Source organism: Puntigrus tetrazona, chromosome 18, assembly GCF_018831695.1.
Source record: "Puntigrus tetrazona isolate hp1 chromosome 18, ASM1883169v1, whole genome shotgun sequence".
NCBI lineage: Eukaryota > Metazoa > Chordata > Actinopteri > Cypriniformes > Cyprinidae > Puntigrus > Puntigrus tetrazona.
Window position 1 is genome coordinate 4,327,057 of NC_056716.1, and position 27,199 is coordinate 4,354,255.

A 27,199-nucleotide genomic window follows, 5' to 3' on the forward strand; every position below is an offset into this window, starting at 1 on the left:
CGAATAGTGAAGCGTAGTTAAAATGGCCCTAAGCCCCAGCAGCCTTAACTGCAGTCCCTCAACATCAAATAGACATCCAAAGCACACTTGAAGCCCTGCTAATGCGAGCCAATTGAAGTCTCCAAACCTGCGCCAGGCCGCGCAGTATCGCTTCCCCTTGGCAGTCATCTCTGTGGTTAATCTGATCACAGTGCAGTGTTAACAACACATGGCCTGGCCCTGGAGCCTGCTCTAAATGAGGTTACATCCCAAGCAATACCTTGATGAATAATTAAAAGCCCAGACGCAGAACTTGAAGTGACTTAGCCAGCGACCCTGGGGTCTAATCACATGGTCAAGCCATATTTGGCCATCTTTTCAATGCCATCGCCGTCACTCACTCTATTTTTCATGTGCCCTCATTCTTTCTTGCGCACACACATGTACACATGCACACACACTCACACACACACACACACACACACACACACACACACACACACACAACACACAAACACACACACACACACACAAACACACACACACACACAAACCCACACACACACACACACACACATACAAATCAACACACACACACACACACAGCAATCTCTATGGTTTGTTGGGCATCTGCCAGAGCTAACAGTGAGCATGATGGCCATGTTATTCTCCTTTGGGCTCACAGTTAGACAACTGCTGGCAACTGTTAGTTAAAACAATCTGTCCTTATAAACAGTGAAAGTGTCTTTGACGCTGACCGTCATGTTTTTGTGTGTGTGTTTGTGTGTGACATTTTGCAACAGCATTTCAAAAACACCTTTTTTTAATCCATTATAACTTAATTTTCATAGGTTATATGTGACACTGAGATGTATTTATCTTAACCCATAACCCTAAAGTAAGTACATGTTGTCAATTAATATTACTCAGTACCTGTATTATTACATTATAACAAATAAAGTGCAACCATTTGAATTTAAAAACTGAGGGTAATATTGAAAGGGCACAATGTTTACGCTATGACAGATGCTATTTAATATACTTTTATATTCTAAAATAAAAAATTCAGACTTTCTGTGCTTGCTTTTTTCCCCTGTGCAATATTTTAGGCAAACTGCTCAGAGATATAACACACAAATAAAAGCAAATAAGAGCAAATTGACTGTATCAAAATAAGCTAAATCTTCATATGTAACCAAAATAGGTCCTCCAAGTGTCTGGAGCACGGCATCTAATCAGCGAGTCAACGTATGAGAAAAACGCAAGCATAAATATTACACCTGCAGAACAACATTTCACTGACACGCATGACTTCTGGAGGTTCAAATCTTTGCGGTGTGAAATATTATAGCTTATATAATATAATATATAAATACCAAACCAGAAAAACAGCAGATTTGCAATGAGAAATTTGTATTTACTACGGTAGAAACATTAAAACAAAGGCTTGCTTTTAATTCCAGCGTGACATCAGTTCTCTTTCACTGTGGAGTGGGAGCCATTAGGGACATCTTTGTATATGCCAAAGTGCCAAAGGCCTTCATCTATATCTAAGCATCAGTTTAGAGAAGCCAACATACGACATAAAATGATTCCAGATAAAAGAGATTAAAGAAAGGTTCGCCGTTTTCCACGCAGTCTCACTGACAGAGACATGAGGCACGGTGACCTTCTGAATCTAATTTACAAACATAAAAGATATTGCACTGCCACAGAAGTATCAAAGGACTGAGAGAGCGGGAAAAAAACGTGAATGTGGAAAAAAAAACTGTTCGACTGCTCAGTGATTTTCTGTGAGCGTGATGTGTCAAGATTGAAAATGGTGAAGAATATGAAGACAGGGATTAGATGGGAAATTGTTCCTCTATTTTACTGACTGGTATTCAGCTACTCTGCTTTGATGCTGGTGATAAATGTCATGCCCACATCCACGTGGAGCTGGGGAACTAGGATAGAGGAAGTAAGGGCCACACAATTTTTATTTGCCTGCAAGTGCAAAAACGCTTTGCCTGTCCACAAAATTACCTCTCTTCATTGAATAAGGGAATCAAAAATATCTAAAGTGGGACATTTATTCTTTTTAGAAGGGCCTTTAGAAACTCAAGATGTTTAAATGATTTTTTTGGGGGGGCTTTTTAAACCACAACTATGGAATTGTTTTCATTTCCTCCAACCCTGAGCAGGACTCATGACCCTGAAGAAAAAAGCAAAAGCCCTCACTAGAATTTTTTTTTATCTGATAAAAGGCAGACCCAGGGTTATGTAATCCATTAAATATTGCTATATGCCCCTTTACTTTAAGATTAAGCAATATTTCCCTCTGCAATATTTTTACGTGCAATATTTTCATAAGGCCTACCCAGAAGTAAGTAGACACTATAAACAGTTATTCATAAACGAACAGCAACACTTTAAACAGTTTTTACACAGTTCCTCTGAATTACAGCTATTATGCATAAAAAAAACCCCCCACCATAAACATGACATAAAAATCAGCTGAAGTGTAAATAAAAAAAGAAATCTGGATGGAAATTGCATGGTGCTGGTTTAATAGCCCTGCCCATCAAACAGAGTCAGGCCTGCTGTGATCTCTGTGAGTGCTTGACACCTGTGACGCATGTGCCTCTTTTGTTTATGTAGAGATGGCAGTATAAACATGTGTCCTCCCTGGAGACGTATGGTAAATTTACCTTTTCCCCTCGACGCTGGACCGAAACATCAACATTAATCTTTCTCTCAATGAGACAGAGAGAACATTTGTAGACATAAGGCCAGTCAAGTTAGCCAAGACAAACCTCTCATATCCTAAAAATGCCAAGAGCCCAGCTCTTATGCCAAAAACCACAGCAGGCCTTAGGTGGTTGGAGAAATCTTTCCAATGAAAATGTTTACATGAAGAAAGCCCTTTTTTCTGTATAAAGTCGAGCTGGGGCAAAAGCCACACTGACACACATTGTGAGGGTCATAAGTATAGCAACCTGGTGACAAAAATGCCGTAGAAAATTTAGCCCTCTTCGGGAGAGAACCTTCACTCGGACTCTTGAACTAAATGGAAACATGCAATTTGTCTCTTATGTCTTTTCAGTCTGCCACACACATGCAAATACATATGCTGAACATACTAAAACAGCCTCATTTCAGATAATACAAACATTATCCAGTCAACAAAACCTAACAGACCACATCTTAACCCCAAATGGTGCTTTCTGACAGACAAAACAGCCATTGTGGTTGAACTTAGATTCCTCAGAGCCAGTAAAGACGTCTGGGATGAAGTCTTGACAAGGAAGCCAAATGATGCAGTCTAAGGAATGTATTCATGATGATAAATTCACTGCAATGATGAAATTCACAATATGCTAAAGATAAAAGTATGTTGCTTGCTCACTGTTTTCTATGTGACATCATAACCCAAAAAGTACAATTTAAATACTATAAAAAAGATATAGGGACCAATTCTTATTATTAACTAGTTGCTTATTGCCTATTATTAACATGTTTATTAGTATGTATAAAGCAGATATGACCATATTCTATATACCTAATTCTACCTAATACCTAAACTTACCAGACACTAACTATTAATAAGCAGCAAATCAGGAGTTTATTGAAGCAAAAGCCTTATTTAATGGTTTGCTAATAGCAAGATTTGGACCTTTAAATAAAGTGTGACCAAAAATAATAATGAAACTATAAAATATTTCAGTGACATTATAATAGCTTGTGCTGTTTAGGTAAAAAAGTGGAGTAAGTAACTTACCTGTACACTTTTAAATCACTTATTATATAAATTGTAATTTATTCCGATGATGGCTGAATATTCAGCACTAATTGCTTCAGTCTTCAGGGTCACATGACTCTTCATAAACAGAAAGTTATTATGGGACACACTAACTCAGCTTATTATGTTTATAGCCAGCAGTCTTCAGTTGAAATCACAAAAGTCAGCTATATTAAAAAAAATGCATTCTGAGATTCTGAGAACAATATTTTATCAGCTAAAAGTTACAGGCACAAAATGATATTTTGTCAACCTTGTATTGCGCTGGACATAAAAATGGACTGAAATCCATAAACTCAAATTCTCGTTGGGATCTATTTTTTTATTTTAAAATCAAAATGTTGAAAATAATAATATCAGTAATATCGCATCCAGTACCGAGCAACCAATTACAAAAAATGCTAAAGATTTGCTAAATGTTTTTGGACTTACCAAGGTGCTAGATAATATGTGGTTTTCTCTGCAGCTGAAGTGTATTATTTGTACCGCATCCAGCATCCAAATACAGTCACTTTATTTGCTTACACAGGCCAAAGTTTGTTTCTTCCCCTGTGTGTGCCTTTTGTGTAGATTGTGTTTTGCCTGGGGCTCAGCCATGTCTGGAACTGCATACAGTAGGGAGCCGCCACAGCCGAATAATGAAGAGCTCTGTGGAGGTGACAGAATGGGTAGCAGGTATGCAGTTGAACTCGGCCCAAACCATCTGATCAACTTCTTTCTGTCACACACATACACAAACGCGTGCACTTTCACACACACACCTACCGCACAGGCATATTTATAGTGCACTGACAGAGCAGCAGACAGATGTCACCTTCTAGCAACAATCCCAAAGGGAAAAACACAATGTGTGCGCATACAGCTCACCAGCGAACTGCAGATCATACAAACAAAGCAGAACGTAAGAGCTAAATCAACCCACGTACAGTTCAGCTTGATTGTGCCTGTAAGGCTCTGATAAACACGCATGCATGCTTTAAGGCCAGCGGTCTTCTCTCCGGTGAGAGATTTTGCTGTTTATAATGTATGAGTGACCGGAGACAGTGGTACAGCTGTCAGGCCTAATAAGATGAAGGCTGAACTTTATGTATCCATACAGGAGAAGGGGGGCGGATGGGCTTTGGAAGTGATTTTCACTAACTCTCAAGCTGTAGCTCCTCTAAGCCTGGCCCTGCAGTAAAATGATAAAGAGGAAGAGAGACGGATTGGTAACCAGAGTGGTCGAGAGAGATATATATATAAAGAGTGGAAGACAAAGAGAGAGGGAAAGGGGAAGGCTGTGCTTCTCAACCTCGAAGCACATGACGCGGTGTCGTAACACATCAATACTCAAACACGGCACGACAGAGGAACAACCGCCAACCACCCCTCCAGATCCTTAATAATTCATACTGACGGTAATGCAGCGGGACAAAAGATGTCATCCTTTCTCATTTGATGTCATCAATAAGAAATGGCATTCAATCCCACTTTGCGTCTTTATGGGGAATATTCGGTAAACAAATCTTGACAGTCGGTGACGAGGGAAATCTGGATCGAAAATCATCGCCGGTTTTTGTGTTTTGAACCGAACATTACAAAACTGTACAAAAGCGAATGACAAGTACAAAAACTAGAGCAATCCCATTGCAGATCACAGGGTTCTAATTGTGTGTGTCTAATGTGCAGTAGGCAGCTATGTTCATCTGCCCACATAACTGCAGGCTGGGAGCGAGACGAAATGTGACCCTGCCATTCTCAATGTGTTGACAGTGCTTTAATTCAACATGATACCAGACACCCGCAGTCTGCCCCGGCCTGCTAGAACTGCTGCTAGTTTTATACTCTCAGAGGCACTTAAAATACACAAACATTGCTCTGGACCACAGGGGAGGGGGGGCAAAAAAACGTTTAGCTCTGAAGCTACTCGCATATTCGCATGGTGGCTTTTCCGAGCAGTGTGTAATATTGATTGTTGCTTTTTCAAGTACGGTTGCATGTCAAAGTGAAATGGAATCATTGTGAAGCTGAATTTGGAGTAAGGGCAAAGGAGAGCTGCATGCCAGAAATGGTGTTGACATCTCCAGTGTGACCTGCTATGCTCCATCTAATAGTATTTAAAACTAGTTTTTGATCATCCTCTTACAATTATTATGCTGTTTTCATTATTTTATTTTAGTTGAGAGACAATGTAGAATACCTAGTCCAAAAAAACCTTATTACAAACTTAAATTTATATTTTAAAATACTGTATGTATGTTTTAAAAACACTTCAAGATTTGATGTTAACACTAATTAACATATTAGGTCTTGTGAACCAATAAATTATTTTACCAGTAGATAGATGATTAGGCTTATACACATACACACACACACAAACTGTTCATTATTCATTCATTTTAATACTCTTCATTTTAAGAGACTTAAGAGACTGCCATTATTTGATCATATTGTATTTTTGTAAAATTGTAAAATAATAGAAACAATTTTAATATTGTTTCATATTTTTAAATGTAATTTGTTCCTGTATTGTCATAACTCCAGTCTTCAGCTGGCATACGTCTTCACTCCATAACTCCAGCCATACGATCCTTCAGAAATGGCACTGATATGCAGATTTAGTACTCTATAAATGTCTCCCATTATCAATCAAAAGTAGTTGTGCTTAGTGAAATCTAAAATACATAATACATTTTTTGATGTAGCTTTTGAATGGTAGCGCATATATAAATGAACATTAATCAAGATTAATACATGTTCTAAAACCTAAAATACAAGGTAACACTTATTTTTCACTATTAACTATGACTTTTCCTCTCAATAATTTCCTAATTTGCTGCTTATTAATAGTTAGTAAGGTAGTTGTTAAGCTTAGGTATTGGGTAGGATTAGGGATGTAAAATAAGGCATTATATGTGCTTTATTACTACTAATAAATGGCTAATATTCTAGTAACATGCATGCTAATAAGCAACCAGTTAAGAGACCCTAAATTAAAGTGTTACCAATTACACTTTTCCTTATACTTACATATGAAATGAACCTAAAATCTTGTTGACATTGACAAAACAGGTCTGTGGGCTCATTGCGTCAGCTACCCATATAAAGTGTGAAGGCTGTTTCCTGACAAAGTGGGCTTCTTTTACAGCTCACACAGGCAGGCAGAGCCGTCACACAATCCCCTCGCTGACGACCAGCACTGACCTCAGCTGCTCAGAGCGCTCTGCTATCACATAGAGAGCAAGGGAGATGAGGGAACGAGAGAGAGAGAGAGAAGAAGAGGTGACAACAGTGCCCTGCTGTGAAAGACAAGGGCTCCCATGTACCCTGAGAGCTTGGTTTTCAGCACCCTCAAGCCGTGCCCCTTCATCCTCATGCCACCCTCTATAGCTCAGCAGGACTCCATTACTCATGCCATGACAGACAGAGATGTGCAGATAGAACTTAGAACTGTCTCCAGATGGGCCAACTAATAGTGGTGTATAGCTCACTAAAATTTGCTTTGATCATTAACTTGAGAAAGTGATTGTAGTAAATCATGTGACACTTATAATGTAAGTAGTACATGAACTTTATTCATCAAAAAAAAAAAGAAAGAAGAACATTCTGTCATAATCTTTTAAGTATCCTCATATAATTTTTGGATGATTTATTCTGTGGGATACAAAAGTGGTGATATTGTGTGATGACATAAATGGAATGGAATAGACTTACTGAAAAAAGGCTTGCTATAACAATGAAACTAACTGTTAAGTTTGAACAATCATTCTAGTTTTGCATATTACAGCTATGATAATGATAGAGAAATTATGGTAAAATCAGTTAGATACTTTATTGATATTTTTAGGTTTTAGCTGACTAGCTGTGGTTTTGTCAGTTTTCCTATATATATATATATATATATATATATATATATATATATATATATATATATATATATATATATATACATACAGTATATATATTTTTTTGTTTGTTTGTTTTTGTTTACATATTTATGATTGCTGTGTGTATTTATAATGTGAAGTACACACATATATATATTTTTAAAAATAATAATAATAAATATATATATATATATATATATATATATATATATATATATATATATATATATATATATATATATATATATATATATATATATATACATTTCAGTTTATTTAGTTTCATGCAAAGTAAGAGGTTTTTTGGTTAGATCCAGGTTAGGTGTAGCTGATGTAAGATAAAACACTGATATAGCCAATCAGAACTTCCACCCAACTTTAAAGGACTGAAGTATTTAAAGTGGCAGATGACAAAACAGCATTTCATAATTATAAAAAAACCGAACAGTAACATGCTTTGGTGTGGGAACTAATTACTGTGAACGGACCTAAACTGCTAATAATTTCTTGACTGAAATTAAGAAAACGTCATTCATAATCAGAAATGCTCTCTATGCACTTGCCCTTGGTAACCTAAGAAAATCAGCTTGCACTGCATTTGCACTAATGGAGTTCAAAGTTCCCTGACCTTCTCTTAACACTCAGGTAACTGGATATTAATCTCAGTTGCATGACACCTCGGTTAATATTTTTACCCATAAATACCCTCCTTAGCCCACGTAGCAGATGTAAATATAGCCAATGCCAGGAAAGTTGAGCAATATCATTGGAAAGTTCAGCCCATTAATTAGTGTGTAGTGAACTCCGGTTCTTTTAGAAGCCGTGTGCTCTGACAGAACCGCAGCCCACATGCTGACACGCTATGATGATTGCACATCAACACATTTACGGTCGTGCTGCCCTCCCGAGCGAGAGATTGAGTGGGTGGGGTCATTAGAACAGACCGCAACAGACCGAAATAACAGGCCTGAGTGTGTGAGTGCAAGACCTCTCTCCACAGGAGGCTGGCCTTGCTCCTAAACGACAGGAAAAATAACGCACTGAGATGCTCCTGTACAGAGATCCAGTTTCTGCAAATATCTGCTTGCATCTGTCAGAATGAAAGGCAGCTGGAGGGGGCGGCGAACTGTGTAAGCATCCAGTATGAAAACAAGACTCCCGTTACAATACACGGCATTTAGTGAGCAGACCAGTGAAAGGCCTCTCAGTAATCCTGGCCCACTCTCTGCAAAGCACTCTCATTAGTATCAAGGGACTCAATATTTGCAACCCTAGTTTAATGCTGTTTATATTTACACTTACAACGTGGACGACCGCCAATTCACGCGCCGGACCATTTCATCTGGCTCGCTTTTCTCTGTTTTTTTTAAACTCTCCATTCACGTGGCATTAAACACTCGTAATAATCCGTCTAAAGCAAGCTATTTACAGAGAGGAGGGGTACATTATAATGATGCACTGGAAAGTTTTGCTAGAATGCGCTCTGTTTTGGAGTGGAGGTTTAAAATACACTCAGCCTGAAATGACAGAGAAAATGAACTAGGGCGCACTCGTTTTGGTGGTATTAAAGGGCTAGTTTGAGCAAAAATAACAAACGAATAGCTCACACAAAAAAATTAAGGAGTCATTAAAATAGTCCATGTGACACCACTGGTTCAACTGTAATTTTATGACGATATGAGAAAACTTTTTATCCTCAATTCGAACAAAAATTGACTATTTTATTGATGTACTGACTACCTTTCTGGGCCTCAAATGTGCACGGTCAAAAAGCTCTCGGATTTCATCAAAATATCTTAATTTGTGTCCCGAAAATGTCTTATGGGGTTGGAACACTGCTCTGCTTTAGTTTCTAACTTTAAAAGAATAGCATTGTCCACACCACAGCTATAACATAAATGGCACAGACTAACAATAATGGAATTTTTCCCCCTTCTTATGATTGACAAAACATTGACATCCAATCAGAATCCATCAGTGGATGCCATAACTGCTGAGCATTCTTATAAAGAATAAAAGAACATGCATTGGTGGGAACGAGAATACATACCATTTTTGGCCTTTAACCTAAATGGCTTTTCACTGAATCTGTGGTGTATAACAGCACAGATTCATAATGACAATGTGACCTGTTTTGCAGATGGACAAGTTATAATAACTTAATGCAAGAGAGTGACCATAAAGCCACTCTCACATTTAACCCAGTCATGCTTAGAAATAAAATAATATATGTCCAGTCGGATTCCATTTCCACAAACCAGGCCGGCTCCTCCCATAGCCGTATATGAAAGCAATACCCTTCGTCTTTTATCTGCTAATGTGTCTTCCACCCCTGGGGCTTAAACAGTGGGTCATGCGTATCAGATAAAGCCAGATAAATGGACCAGGCAGACGGATGGCACCAGGTAGGCAGCGGGCTTTTATAGTGCGCTGCTGCGGGCCATGAACCAGGACTGTAGGTTGTGATGAGGACTAATCCTCAATGAATGCAGTATGGACTGAGTCGAAGCAGCATGTGTGGTAATCTCCTCCAGTCTCTCACAGCTACTGCCAACCTCACTCTTTGTAGTGGGTGCCAACCTGGGTGGTGAGGGGAGCTCAGAGACACTATTAAGCAGGGATGGCATCTGGGAGCCGCTCATTCCAGCACTGAGCTCCAAAGCCCAGATTTTCGCAGAGAAATAAAGGGAACAGGGGGGGGACAGAAGGGGGAGAACGAGTCTTTTGGGCTTATTTTCGGCTTAAGTAAACAGCTTGAGTGTCATTAACATCTTACATTTACATTTGCAACAACAAATAAGACGTGGACTTAGCGTAAGGGCTTTGCGACAGGATGCGTGACGAGATTGAGTTTCTTACACAACAAATCAGCGAAATCCTGATTTACAAATGCACTTTAGTCTCTGGTGATCTTCCAACCTGAGATCAAATCAGGCCCTGAAAAGTCTATAGCAAATCTAATTAGTTTCTCCCTCTGATCCAAAAACATAATCAGCCTATAAACGCTCTCCTCTACGAGGTGGACTTAAGTGCGGCGGGCTGCGGGAAAGAGATGAGCGCGATTTCTCTCTTCCTGCACACGGTGGTTAAATTATAGAAGAGGAACCCATGAGAACAGAGACTACCCTTCCAATCTCTTTTCCTCCTCTTCCTTCCTTCCCTCCCACAGAATGAATTAACACCCTCCGCTGCCACCTCTGATTAAAAAAGCTCATTGGAGAGAGATTTGTAATCATTTGTCTATAATGAATTCTTAGAACCCTCACCCCCAATTCTCACCTGCCACAGCCTGCAGACACACTCACAAAGGATATAGAAAGAGATGAGGAAAAAAGTGAGAATAAGCTACGATATTACCCTCCCTCCTATTTTTTAATATGAATTCTTGATACTGTTTTTTTTTTTTTTTTTTTGGTCCTCCAGGCTCACAACCTAGTTTTGTTTTTTGTCTTTTTTGATGAAATTTTGCATTCATATGGAAAAGATATACAACCACACAATTAATAATGTGTAGTGATGTGTAATATGCAAATGATATACAAATTAGGGCTGTCAATTGCCAGTTGGATGTGTTTTCTCATTCAAAAACAGCTGGACGGAGTGCAACGGAATGAAACATAATCTTAAAAAATGATTTTAAACTGACAGTATGTCTTGAATATGTATAGTTTGTGGTGTGAAGAGCCAAAAAAGCAGCAAGACGTGATGCAACAGCCAGTGACATGTTCATAGAGCAGATATTTAATAAGAAATGGTGTATAAATTTATCCTCTGACAGACTGACAAGATGCATAATTGAATGTATTTTGGATGGTAAGCCAATGATAGGTTTATTTCTTTAAACATAAGCCTATTTGTTGGATATTGCTCTTCTTGAGTGCACCATGGAAAAAGTGCATGACAACACAGGAAGGACAATAAAATGTTGGTTTGACCTTGCTGTGAGTTTATTGGATTTTTTTCAGATCTTACACATACTTTTCGGTATTTTGTTCGAGTTATGGGTTTTATCTGTCATGCAACTTAAAATCTTTATGTAGTTTTATATGTTCGTATTTATTTATTTTATGTTTAAATGACTTTGAGCAGATCTTGGGCTTTATTGTAAATGGTTATCTTTTTGAATGTGTTATAAGTAAATAATAAAAACATTTTCTGTAATTATAAAAATGTAAAATGAATTGACTTTTAAAATCAACCTTGCGTTTCAACAGGCATTTTGAAAAGGACTTTATCATTAGTTAATGTAATAAATAACTTCAAAAATAATAATTTTAACTGGTCCTGTCAAATGATTAATTACACATCCAAAATAAAAGTTTTTTGTTTACAAAATATATGCATGCGTGCTGTTTATATTTATAATGTATGCAATATAATGTATATAAACACACACATGCGTTTAAGAAAAATATGTAACGTTTATATATTTAATATATTTATATATTGCGTCATTCATATTATTATAAATATATACACACAAATACAATATTTTCAAAATACATGCTGCATGTGTGTGTCCTAATATACGTGTGTGAACTCTGCATATAGTTAATGAATTGTTTGACAGCACTAAGTTTAACACGTTAACTATTCTTGCTTAGAGTTTGTCTCTAAAAATACTAATTTTAATATTTACTACTACTTTTAAAACAACAACAATATATTTAGTATTAAATATACACATACAAGCATACAATAAATAATTACAGACATATTAATTTTCATTTATGGACAGTAATTGCAATTCATTTCATTAATCAGCATATCAAATACATTTGAATTCGTATTCATTTGTCAGCCCCAACACAAATCTTTAGCAATGTTTCAGAACATATTCACACTTGGTTTTGAAGTAATGCGAATATTACATCTTTCCCACATATCTCAGTTTTCATTAACTTATAAATAGCTCCCAATTGTGGCACATTACTCACGGGTGCATATATCACGGTTTGAAACGCAATCCAAATTTGTCTTTATTAATAACCTTAATATATCATTGGAATGCAGAGTGTGATGGATTAAAGGCCCCATATATCCCATGCAGAGCTGATTAATTTGTGCTCTGGAGGTTCCCGCAGCTCTCTTGCCCTCCTAATGAATGTGCACAGCCAGCATGGACACTGTTGCCTCCGTGACCTTTCTGTTTGAGTGCCAGGCCATCTGTCTCCCCGTGTGCACACGTTCTGCACACGCTCCTAACCTGCGCTGGAACGGACGCTGCTTCGAATTAAGGCGCCGTCCTCGCTTATATCTCAAATACGAATGTACGTCGCTAGCAACCTTGAGCCGGGGCAATACGCAGGTGCAGTAGGAGAAAACCACAAGAAAGTATGAAGGTTTCACACCTAAGGGATTCGCTGCATGTCAAGGTGCTGGGGACGTCAAAGCAAATTCAATTACTTATTCCAACCTGCTTTTATTAATGCAAGGCAGACGTGAGTGTTTAATATCGCGCTTTGCTTTTTATTACATGTACGGCCACCTTCATGGCACGATATTACACGCGGCAAAGCTCTTTAGTCCCGAATCTGTTCGAGTAATAGATTTAAAATGATACCTTCTGATATGTCAGGTTTCATTTTGACTTTGCGGCGTATGCGCATATGTCAAGCATGAAATCTGCCAAGGCAGTATGATCTGTAAGCCACAGTCTCATGTCTCAGCCTTAATAAAAATGACACATTGGCTGTTTATGATAAGAGAGACGGAGAGGGTATTACCGCTTCCCGCTGAGCGACGTGCCGTAATGGTGACTGGTGGCACTGGTGAGAGGGAGGGAGGGAGGCAGACAGGTGGCGCACATTTGGGTGTGATAAATCTGCTCTTCTGTGGCAGGGAGCAGCCTCAGCTCAGAGCTGCTGGAAATGTCAGCTAATGTGAGTCTCACTCAGGAGGTTAGGCAAGAAAGCACTCTCGTGGGAGACGAGAGAAGACAGGGAAGAAAGAGAGAGTGCAGACAAGGAGAGTGGGCTCCCCAAGGGGCCTGGCAGGTAGTCTGTCTGCTGGGCAACTTTCCGCCTGAGGTAAAATAATATGGTTGCTGGAAAGGTGACACTGTCCTCCACTGCTCTGCAATCGTTTCTACTCTAATGATGCACCTGTATGTATGAGAGATACTTCCTGTGTGGGGCTCAGGGGACAACTGATCGTCAGACATGGATTCGGGTCATTGTTTACAAACCTAAAGTCTTAACCTATGCTACTGGACTGAAGAATACAACATGGCAAGCAGAAATGTATTTGTTATACCTGACAAAGACATCTCATGCAATTCATGCTATAGCTTTTCGGTGGCCGCATACACTGACTATAGGATGGCACACACCAGTATCACGTTTATCAATCACCCTTATCTCATGATTTTCTTTCATCTCTGGAACCATACTGTATGGACTGTCACTGTATGGACAAAGATACAATTTTCAACAGAAGAAATTAACTTGCTATATACAAGTGTAATAGAATGAGAAATATTCATTCAGTCATAAAATAACAAACCAGTGTTACAGTCCAATAAAATTGCATTTTAAAAACTGCATAAACTATAATGTACAAGAGGAAAAGGGTTAAACTATATGCAAAATTATCATACTTTATAGAATGTCGTAGGATAAATGCCATTTTACCTTTGCAACTGTGTAAAATTTTACTTAGAAAAACTTTGAAGTCATTTGCTATATACTGTCTGCAACTAGTCCGATTTAAATATATATGTGGATTCATGGAGTTCATTTAGATTTTTAAAATGATAAAACATTTTAATAAAGCTGGCTATTTAACATTCTAGTTGCCATTCACACATAACATGCTTTTGCATTCCACTGTGCTCTTTTTTTCCATAGTTTTTCTAAGTAAACATGAATTGTTGTGCTCCAGTCTCACAACTTTTGCAGCATCTGGAGCATGATACAGCATTCTAAAAACACAGAGCTCAAGTTCAACCTCTAAAAAAAAGTGTTTTTTTATGTGCGTCTTTATTCCTTTCCGACCATTCTACTGCCCTGCATCTTTTTTAAAACATTTTTGTGTGAACCTGTCCCAATGCATTCCTCAGCTAACAACATTTAGCACATTTTATAAATGAAGTTAACTTGTACCTGTGATTTATAGGCTTTTAAATCATTTTTGCAGCAATTTTTGCATTTCAGAACAGTTAACACTCTAGCTAAGTCAATTCACAGCTTTACAAACATTTGCCAATTAAAGTTCTCAACACTGTAATTCAAGTCAGAGTTGCTATAGGCTCTAATTCTTAGAAATCTCTGTTGATTTTGCGTCTACTGTTTAAATCTTGCAGATGAAATACCATGTAGCATTAACACCACAGAATACGAGTCCTAAGAGGTTGCTCTGTGACTGATCTTGTAGTTGGTCTTTAGTCAGACCTTGCAGGCTTGATGGAGAATAAGACGTGAGTCACTGGCACCATCCAATAAAACTTCAGGGGTATTCAACCACCCACTCACTCATACACACACACACACACACACACACACACACACACACTGAATCTTTTATCAAGTTTTGTGCCTCATGTGTAATCTCTTATCTCTCCCCAACAGCAACCTGCCATCGTAATCGTCAGTTATAGCGGCCCATAATCTGCAGGGGGAGGCTGAACTGATCTGATGGCTATCACTACAAATCTCACTGCAAATCACTCAAATGACACAGAGAGCCACCGCACACCAAATCCACAAACCACCGCTGAGAACGGTACTGCTCATACCCTATAAATACAGGAAACAAACTCTGAACAGCGGAAGACACATAAAAATATCTACCCACCACAATTCCTCTCTGTGAGCCAAGTCTTGAACAGCCTAGACCAATATGTCATCCTAAATGGTTCTGTTGTTGGTCATTCGCTGTGCAGGATTTTCAGTTTGTGCCACACTGCTGATCAAAGCACATACCCACCATTAGATGAGCAGAGCGGTCCAGATCTGCTGCAATTGGCGTCCATTAGAGAGTGCTCATGTGTGTGAGTGTGTGTACACTTGAAACGAACCCCTAACTGTTTCTACCATTGTTTGAGAGTCATTACAGTGCATTGATGTTGGATAATAGTGGTTGATTGCAGATCCTTTGTCCTGGATTGTGTGATTTTGCATTAAGCGGGATTGTGCTGTGACATGCCTTATGAAGCACAAAATTACAAATAGGTTTTAAATTAAGCTGTACTTGTGCCTGAGTTTTACGTACTGTACATTTCTATTATTCATTTCAAAAGAAAATGATTTTGTAACCAAAATGCGGGGAAGTGTGTAGCAACTTGGTAAGTTGTGTCAGTGGGAAACATATAAAGTGATAAGCAATAATAATAATACCAACATTAATAAGGTTGCATTTGTTTACTAAGGCAGTAAATCAGTAATACATTAATATTTAATATAATTACAATTGATCACAACACAAAATAAAAAAGGTTTTGTTTATGTATTTATATATATATATTTTATATATAATAGAAAATATAAAAATATATTGAAAATAATGAATATATGTATATAGGTAAAAAATTTGTGTGTGCATGTATGTGTATAATGTTAATAAAAATTGGTTGGCATTAATTGTGATTAATCGTTTAAGAGTGTGTGTGTGTGTGTGTGTGTGTGTGTGTGCACACTCACAGGGTAAGGTGTCACTGAAAATATTATAGTCATTTTTCTTGTCATTTAATTCTAATTTCACCTGACCCAAAATATCTTCTTGATTAGAGAGGTCAATTTATGCATTAATAAAAAAGACAGCTTACCCCACTCATTTACTTAAATAAAATGTAGTTGTATAACTGGAGTCTTTCAGGCGTGAAAAACATGTAAAAATCATTTGTAGCAGGTGTCAGCTGATTGCTGTCAGTGATGTCCCCTCCAAAAGCCCCTCTTTATTACAGACATCATTGGTGAAACCAGGCCCGAGCATCTTATCATCACATGGTGCCTGTGCAGTGAGTCGATCTGGTGCAGCTTCACATCCTCATTCATGTCTAAGCATCATAATGTGTGCTTTTCGTACAAGGGAATGCTTGTCATCCGTTTAGCCTCTTTTAACTGTAAAGCTTGCCTTGCTCCCCACAAAAGTCAAACCAAGGAGGCATTCATCAGCTCTTGAGGGAAAAAAAGAAAGACAGATAACATTTAAAGCCCTGCAAATTAGAAAGACTTGCTTCATGTCAGTAGAATAATTTAATGATTCATTTATAGTTAAATTTTCCACCTCTACGATAATGAGGCAGAATGCATTCCGAACTAATAATATTACAAAACAGTGGCGAACACATCCTGCCGCTTTCAAAAAGAGGATGGCGATAGCGTTTCTGGCTTGTCACATCAATTACACGCTGCCATCCTAATTCACGCCACATAAAAAGAGGGTGAGGGGAGGAATGCGAAGGGAAAAAAAATCTGGAATCAATCCAATCATGCACAATTGTGTATTATATAAGATAAGCAGACCAATTATAATAAGTCATTACAATCACTGGCAAACATAGCATTCAGTTGTCATGCTGCTTTTGTTGGAAGCTGTCAGTTCCCCCCTCTCTTTACGCATGGCTGGCCATGCCTGGTGGACTGTAACCATGTGGCACTGATGGCCCCCAGTACACACACACACACACACACACACACACACCGATCAGGGGACTCAAGCTTGATCTATTTTCACCGGCCTTGGGGTCTGTTTCACACCCCCTCACAGCACTGACAACAGAACTAACATGTGGAGGTGAAACCAGAGACGGGCTGCCATTACTTGACCTCCTGCGCTCCCGAGCATCCTGTTAAGCTACAACACACACATGTTAGAGGGAGGAGGAGGCACTGCCTGTGTAAACAAAGCAGACAGGAGATGGGACGAGACGGAGAGAGCGAGCATGCCATTCAAGTAAATTAATAGATTAATTGTTTACAATTAAACGATTTGTCTTAATTGAAAAATCATTGGTTGCTTGGTTGTGTGCGATCATTAGGAGTGTGCATCCGACCCCCCGCGCCCAGACATCAGGGATAATGAGACTCTGGGAATGAAGTGCATGATGGGGCATGGTATAAGCCGAGTCAGCCTACCACACAAACACACACACTCGCTCTCATCTGACCTCTCTCTGGAAATGAGCTCCACACTCCAAGCTCTCATGGGTAATCATATATGGAGCTGCCCATGATGACAGTTAATTTGAAACTATCTGGCTACTCCGCATGCCCCCTCCTTCCCCTCTCATGTCTGTCTGTCTGTCTTTCTCTCTCTCTCTCTCTCTCTCGCTGCTTCTTCCTTTGTCTCTTTCCTGCTTCCCGTCTGTCTCTACCTCCCAATGCTCCATTAGAGCCAGTTCTCCATGCTTCTGCAATCAAATTAATTCCCCACATTTTCCAGAGGAACCCCCATCGTTCTAGAGCTAATGTTTTTAATTCAATTGGAGCAATCCATATCCAGGCCCATTTCCTGTTTGGTTGTGCCAGAGAGCCCCTCCCTCGGGCGGCTTTAAAGAGCGCGTCTGCGGCATCTCGATAAAGGCGCACCCGCGTGGGCACCTCACCAACGAGCGCGCGAGACCGCCTGGCGTGTTTACATTGCTTCATCTAGACAACAATGAAAAGCGCTGCATTGAAATAAAAGTGAACACACACACACGTATGTGAAATTGGCTGGGCTTCTTTTATACTGTAGGGGAAATGCCGCAGTAGCCATTAATGTTTCACAACACATCTGTATCGCTGATATTTTTTCGCCCCGTCTCATTGCCAAATAGATGAAGCGGGGGAAGGGGGTCCGCGTCTGTTTTGAAGCCAGGGAAACGGTTCATGTGCCGCTGGTCTCTGCAGGCACACTCTCTCCCCGTTCTCATGAATTAATCAGCGGATGCGTGTGTTTGTGTGTGTGTGTGTGTTTGTGAGTACCGGGTGGCCAGGATGATGCTGATATAATGAGCGGCGCAGGGACCGTGCCGGCGCAGACGCGGCTCTGTCCAGCGTACAGACCATCATCCCCTCATGGCTCCTCAGCCCTACCCTCTCCCCGTGGAGCACGACCATGTTTGGCCTCTCATTAACTAGATAAATATATCCATCCCTTCACCTCCCCCTCCTTATTCTCTTTCTGTTTCAGTCTTGATATTATCAGCGCTCTGATTAGCCGGCCTCAGCCCTGCGGGACCGCGGCAGGGTTACCATTCAGGAGGCGCACACAACGCAAACTACACTTTGGATTCTTTCTGTCACGTAAAACAGTAGGGTACTAACCATACTACAAAGACTCGGGAAGCATAGTAGTGTCAGTGGTGCTACACACACACGTGTTAACTCAACGCGTCCCGACAGACACACATGTATACACACACACACACACTAAGGCTGCGGGGGTTGCTGGTGATTATTGTGAGATTCAACTGGGCTTTCCAATAGGCAATTATCTCAGTCAGAACACATTTGAATTAGAGCTGCAGGACAGGGTAATTACTGAGGTCAGTAGATAAGGCGCTCTCTCTTTCTCTCTCTCTCTCTGGTCTCAGGTTGAGTCTATAGATAAATCCCTGCAATGCTAAAGCTACATTGATTTAAGAACCGCCACAGGCATTGATCCAAGATGGCTGAGGTGTCGCGCCAAGGGAGAACCGTTCTGCTCACCTAATGACACAATCAGGCCCAGCAGGGGCACACATGCGCACACACACACACACACACACACACACACACACAGAAAGCCAATAACCTATCAAAGCAGTGACATGTCTGTATACATATCACGTGTCCATCTCAGATACTTCATCTTGGATATACAGCTTTTGACAGCATCAGTGGCTGGTGTTGATATAATACATAACTTGATCTTATCCGAACGAGACAGTTGTACCAAAAAAAACCCCATTTAATTCTGTCATACTTTCCTCACCTTTCAAAACTTACATTAAGTTATTTCTTCTAAGGAACACAATAGAAAATATAAGCTATATGGGAATTTTTGTGGTGCTTTATACAAATACATATATATATATATATATATATATATATATATATATATATATATATATATATATATATATATATATATATATATATATATATATATATATATGCCCCCCATCTATAGTCCATGGAAAAACAACAGGATCAACATTCAACCTTCTCATTTTTTACCAGTGCATATTTTTGCAGTATTGTACAATAAATATAGTCATATGCAGAGTTACAACTGAGATGTAGGGGGGCTTACATTGTCAGAATACACTCTTAATCAATTTGTGTGCATGATTCAAAATTTAATTAGTTTTAAATACACATCACTCTGTCTTTCATAGCAATTACACAATGCAAAGGCCAACTGTAATATTCTTATCATGCAAACATGCTAGATGAGTTACAACTGCATTATCTAGAGTAAAGGGTTTGTGACAAAAGACGAATTAATGCTTTAGTGCAACTGTAATCAAACTTTTAAAGTGCGTGCAAACATACTTAGCGTGGCAGGGGTTCGATGGGCCAGATAAAAAATTTAGTAACACACCATCACGTATTTATTCTCTGTAAGTAAATAACAAGAAATCAATCTATTTTAGCTGCTCATATTCTATATTCATATTCTGTTCATATTTATACATCCCCTATTTGTAAAACTGATTTTGTCTCTTAAGAATCTTTAATCACCGACGAGAGCAGTAGTTGATGCTAAGCCTTAGCATGACAAAGAAACCAGTAAAGCCTAAATGGCTCTTAATGAAAAAGTGCATTGAGTGAGAATGTACTCTGCACTAATGCATTGTGGGATGGAAGGTTTATATGTGACACCTCCCTATTTCTCTTTGCCTGTGGCTCTTATGTTTATATAACAATACTGTCTCAATCATTCTCCTCAGTTGGTTGAAGGTTACCAGGGGCAAGAGGGGTAACAAATGGACCGGGCACAACGTCTGAGAGATAGCAGTCTGAAGGCCAGATAATAGGCTGTCATAATGGACAATACAGAGAGAAAAACCTCCAGAGATCAGCCGAACCCGAAGAACAAGTAGGTTTGCATTATTCATCATCCCCACGGAGGGTTCGGCAGCTGCATTACATTAGACTCTTCATTACTGTGGCTGTATAATACGGAAAAAAGACGCTTTAATGTAAAATATGACCAATTTTTTTTCACCGGAGGTTGGTTTGAGGTGGGGTAGAGGAATATTATAAGCTCTCTGGAGAGTTTAGTCACTACTTAAATGTGTCTGAGAGCTGACCTGCCCTTCGCTGTGGTAATAATGTGTTGTGGATTAAAATACGATTCTATCCACGACAAGAGGTTCTTGTGATCATTCTAATGATGACTGCCATGTGGCAGTTCCGGCTCCATAGCCGCCGCTGCAATCATCCTCCTTTAATAAGACACTTAACACCACCCCTCATTCTCTCGCACCTCTCTCTCTCTCTGTCTAGACCAGGCTGTGAGAGGGGGATTTGTTATTCAGTCTGTGGGTGCATTTGTCAGTGACTCTCTAGCATCAGAAATAGCAGCGGCTTTGCTGGGCTTTGGTGCCGTCTTCCCACATCAGTGTTTGGCTGCATTGTGATACCTGTCAGAGAAAGTTTAGTCTGCGGGCCAGACACATGGCTCAAAATGTCTGTCTGCCATGTTAAAGTGCCTCGCATAACTTTGCGACACTTTCCAGTAAGGTTCAATCCAATGACACTGGTTAATTCATTGGTATGATGAAAGAATGTGTGTTTTATGTTAAACAGCTCTAATAATATACAAAAGAAAAACTGCAACTAGTTGCCTATATAAAATGATAATTTATAAAATTCACTAGAAAGTTTTTCCTTTTACATTAAGTGCCTTACTGTAACTTTTTTTTGTTGATGAGTTTTTTTGTGCTATTAAACATTGTACCACAATTTTTGCTTAACTTACACAGAACCTTGGAACATTTATTTAATTTATAAAATGTGTTATTTAGCAATACAATTAGCAATAAATTAGCAATAAAAAGTATTCTTAGTAGTAATATAAAGCTTCAAATGTTTATTATATATAGCTCTTTGGGGGAACCTTAAATAAATGTGACAACCCTTTTTTTTCCACTTTAAAAACTAAAATGTAGCTATAATATTTTCATTCTAAATCAGCTGTCCAAAAATGCTGCAAAAACAATTCCACAAACAAAACAAAACACCCACTTCTGTAATTGGTAATAGTTCAGAATTATTTATCGCCCGTCTGAAAAAAGACATGACTACCTGCCTATCACATTCCTCCAAGACATCCTATCTTTCTCTCTGTGTGTGTGTCTTTTGTACCTGCCCCTGCCACTTCTATCTTCCTGCTCCTCTAATTAACACTGCTGTCTGGCTTTTTCCGACAGCGGGGCTTGTTTGCTGGTGAGTCAGTCCCCTTAGAGAAAAAAAAATAAAGACGTGAGATTGCGTCTGTCATACCCCATCCAGCCGAACCTGCTGTCGCTTGCCTCACCTCTACTCTCTAATCATTTATTCATGTTGTGCAGTCACTCAGTTCAGTCAGTCAAGACGGTAACACAACATCTTTACCTGTAAAGTTGTGCCAGTTGGCCTCAATGCTACTGCTGTGACCTGGGTCAGGGTGTCGTGTTAGCATGGAGTTTACGCTCACGACAAATACAGACCACATGAACTCTGAGTTGGGTGACCAGACATCCTTGTTTTCTGAAATGTGTCCTTTTGCTGCACATTCAAAACAGCTCTTAAAGCGAAATAACATCTATTGTGAGAACCATTACACGTTATCATTATCACATACACATTGTAATTTCAATTTCCATTTATAAAAATAAAACAAAAGGATAAACAAAAACTATAAATTTTACCTCTGAAGTGTCAGCTTCTCACTTTTCTTCTAACAATTGCAAATTGATATCTATAAATTGTGAGTTAGCTTAAGTCTCATATAGATTTTTTATTTAAAAATTCTGACTTTTTTTCAGAATAGCCAGTTATAAACTCAAAACTACCGTCTGAGGGAAAAAGTCAGAACTGTGAAATAAAAAGTCACAATTACCCTTTTTCTTAAAAAGCTTCAATAGTTGTATTAGCAGCTGCTTTTCAATCATGCTCTAATTTTCATGGTGCGATTTCAAGATTACCGTTATTTCATTTAGTTGCATTATATAGTGTTGAAGTGTTGCTATCAAGGAATTTTTTGAATGCCGAGTCATAAATTTGGGGTGCCACAAGGCTTTGTAGTTCATTTAAGTATGCACCGATGACTAAGTACAAATTTAAAAGAATATGTATGCTGCTATAATTGATCCCACTACTACATTTACCATGGTGAGAATTCACAAAGTTTGCAGTTTGATACTGAATAAAATCTATAAAAACTAAACTACTAAAAAATTTGATTCAAGGCACTTACAAATTCTTCCTCAGATATAAGAGAGAGAGAGAGAGAGAGAGAGAGAAAGTAGAGATGAAAAAAGAGAAATGGAAAAGACAGACTCTCAGTCCCCTGAGAAAGCAGAGTGATTAGCGTTTCTGAAACATGAGCAGTTATTTAAAAATCAATGTATTGTCATTAAAGCTGAAGATTGTTCCCTGGGAGAGCAGGTATTGATCTACGCTTGTGCCCACTGGGTATCGACCGGGTCAGTAATTTGCTTCCAAACATATGTGAAGTATGGGGGTGTGCTACAATAATGGCTCTCCACTATTATTACTGTCTTACTCAGCAGGCAATGCACATTAATTACCACCAGTGAGACTCACTGAGAAACATGATTACAGGAGAGACGATATATGAGCTCATACCGATCCTCTCATCACTGCTACAGGGTACAAGTGCATCTGATTCTCTCGTGACAGTGGCGATAACGATTAAAAAAAGATCTTTTAAACAGTTTTCTGTGTTCAGTTTCAAATGTGATCTCAACTGGATGGCTCAAATCTCAAATTTCTTGATTTTTGGGCTGCCTTAAATATGTACTTCATTCTGGCAGCACTTAAACCAAAGTAAGGCTGCATTTTGACATCCATTTATTCCACTCTAGAGTGCTTTATAAAAGTGTGTGTTTGAATTTCAAAGCCCTTCTCTTTAATATAAAGTGAATTATTCACAAAACAAGTAGGGGATTATCATCAAAAGCATTTGGATAATGTAAAATTCAACACGCCAGTCCTTACAACGAAACGCGAGGGAAAATATATGCACAAATACACACACACACTATGACGCACACTTGCTAACCAAAGATCAGCAGAATCTGTGCGGCCCCATGCCAATCAAAACCCCGACCACATCTCTGCCGTCTGATTCCTCCGAGCTTTCACTATGTTTCAGTGATGAGCTGTTAGTCTCTGCAATAATACATTATTTAAAGGAAATTACAAAGAGGCGATTTAATAAATACAGTTCTCTCCCAGGCAAAGACCTTGAAGCTTTGTGTTTATCTAATCCTTTGAGTTTGTGTGTGCTCTTTTACTGTTCTGCCTGCTAGAACAAAACCCAATCATTAAAAATCCCTCTTTAATATTCATAATCTCTTTTGAACTGTAAATTCCATCTGTAGTTTAAAGTGATGACTCACTCATAGAACTGCCTGTAATCCTCTCCCTGTGTTGGGTGGCTGTGAGCCTGGATGCAAACAGGACGACAGCAGGGCTGTATGAAAGCTATTGTCGATGGAATATGTTAGTGTGACAAACATATATCAAACAACATAAAGAAAGGCACTAGCTGATGGTAGCAGTCTAGTGTTATTCTTATTAGGTGGATAGCACAGTGTATTTTTATGCAGCAAATGCCTTACAAGTATATTAGACATTCTACACAGTGCCATATTCTAATATGCAGGTGCATTTGCATGAAAACTAATAATTTTCACATTCACAAAAATTCTCACATATAGGTCATATGCTCACTTTTTCACCATGCTGACATTTCATGCCTTCAATTATTAAAATCGGGAATTGCTACTGTGTACCAAGTAATTTTGGTAGATTTTTATTTTATTATTTTTATTCATTTTATTTAATTTTTTACATTTTAGAAGTTCTTATTACTTTATAGATATAACAAAAAAAATTCTATGCAATTTAATAGATGTTTCAAATACACACATGTTACATTTAAAGAGGCATCCCTTTATAATGCCGTTAGCATAAAACTGTAAACTTTGCATCTGTTCCCATTTTTACCTATATATGCAAACATAAAGAATACTTGTTGCAGTGTTGCCAGTCATTTTGCAATCTGTCAAGAATGGACTTGTAAAAGACTCAATGGTAGGACAATGGTCAAGGTAGTCTGACTGTATTGTTTTAAAAAGAGACAATCACATATATTTATAACATTTATAACATTTTGTTCCAAAAAATAACTATGTATGTAAATGTATATCAAATATTTTACTTATTAATTACTTCAACAGTCTTAAAATGTTTCAAGTAAACTGATGCTACTAAGCCAACTCTAAGTGAACATACCCCTCTCTGCTTTCTGCTAAATGTCTCATTCATAATCAGATAATAATAAATGAGTACCACCAATCCGCAAGCTGCGAAATTAGATTAGATCAAATTAGAATTAAATTATGACATAACTTTTGTACCAACAGTCTGATGAATGCTCAATAGTCACACGGAATCTCAACGTCTGCACCATCCACCTCGTGTCATAATGCAGTTATTGCCAGCCATTCACATCACCAAAACTCGACTACAAAAGCCACATCAATCCATAAAGCATTTATTAGAGGTTGCTCCATTTGGTCCCCAAGCAGATGCTATTGTAAAGTCTAATGAATTCATTATCAGGGTTAAGGTGGGGAGAAGGGCAGCTGAGGAGCTGTGTAGTTTTGAATTGGTTATTGGGGGCTTTATCTGTTCCTCACTGCTGAGAGGGAAAAGCCAGGACACATATCACAGGAAATGAAAGAGCTGAATCTTCAATCGAGGTGGATAAAAAATGTATCAAAGGGAAGATAAGAGAGGCAGGCCATGAAATATCCTCCCTGAGTGCTTTGGGATTTTACATGGATATGCGTATCTATGGATACCAATCAGTTGTGCACCGTGACCCGCGATTTCGAGAAGATGAAAAAGTAGAGTTTGGAGAGTCGTCGCTTTTCCTCCAACAGCGCCGCAGCAAACTTCCCCCACAATGCACCGGCAGGCTGGTTGGGAAGCTGTAGTTAGGTTCTCCCCCAGATGGCAGAGACCCAGGGGTGGCACGGGTTGTTGTTTTTGATGAGCTGTGCATATACAAAAGCTGAACATCTGGAGCTGCCATGTGGCCCCTCCATTTGGCCAGACTCACACCTCCCCGAGCCAGATGCACCCAAGCAACTGCGAGCTAAACAGCATGAATCATTCATAGGCGAGAGACGTAAACACACACACGCGCTCACACATCCATGCCGTGCTCACATGGGAGGCCCAACAACGACTTTGATTAGACTTCTAAAAAGCCATGAATATGCAGCAGGCATTAACGCCGTTAGGAGAGACTGATTTGTCAAATTGTCCATATTTCATTAAGATGGAGTAACACCCTGAGGGCTTGATAATTAAAAAATAAAAAGGAATCCGCCATCCAATTGCCATGTTATCTCAATTATTGAGCTCTTGTGTGCTTAATTAACACTTAGCAAAGAGTTAAGAAGTGGTCGGCGTGCTTGATGTAGTTGGAAGGAATTACGCAAAGGTGAGTCGAGACGGCCGGGGAGAAGGAGACAAAGAACAGCGATTCACACTTCCTTGTCATCGCAGTCGGAATCGTTCTCATCCTGCTTAATTACAGTTAAAGTGAAGCGATGTGCTTGCTTACAAATATCTAATCACTCGAGCGTAAAAGTCACTAGAATGCGAGCGAGGAGGTGAATGAGGTACAGAACGAGAAGAAAAGCTAATGGCACACGGCCAGCTGTTAATAAAGGACTGTGTTAAATGCCAACTCCGTCCTGAGAGATATGAAAACCTCAGAAACGCATAGGTGTTGTTATTTATGGTTTGGGGCGGCTGAGAGCATTGAGCGGGTACCATTTAATAATTTTAAGAGAAATTGCAAAACCGGTCTCGGATTTAAAGGGCATATGTTTTAAAACTACTGCAGCCCCTGGAACAGAGGCATTCATAGCACTGGGAATTATAGGACCCTAAAAGGAAAGGGAAAATAGTTATTATTATTAATGAAAAAGTTAATGAAATACTGAAAAGCTGAAACTAATTTAAAACAAAAACTAAAAAAAAAAAATGAGCAATGGCCTCATATTAATTTTACCTGTCTTATAATATCGTTCAAAAGTTTAGGGTCCTTGAGACTTTTTTTTTTTATAAAAGAAATTAACACTTCTATTCAGCAAGGACACATAAATTTAATCAAAAGCAAGAGTAAAGACATTTATAATATTCTATTATAATTTTTTCAGCTTTTAGTACCAAATCAACAAACTAAGAGTGATTTTTGAAGAAATCATATGACACTAAAAAACTGCAGTAATGGCTGCCATCAAAAAAACTTAAAGTATAAATAGATAACAGTCATTTTAAATTGTGAGAGATATATTTTACAACATTACAATTTTTTTAAACTTATAGACCCCAAACTTCTGATATTAAAT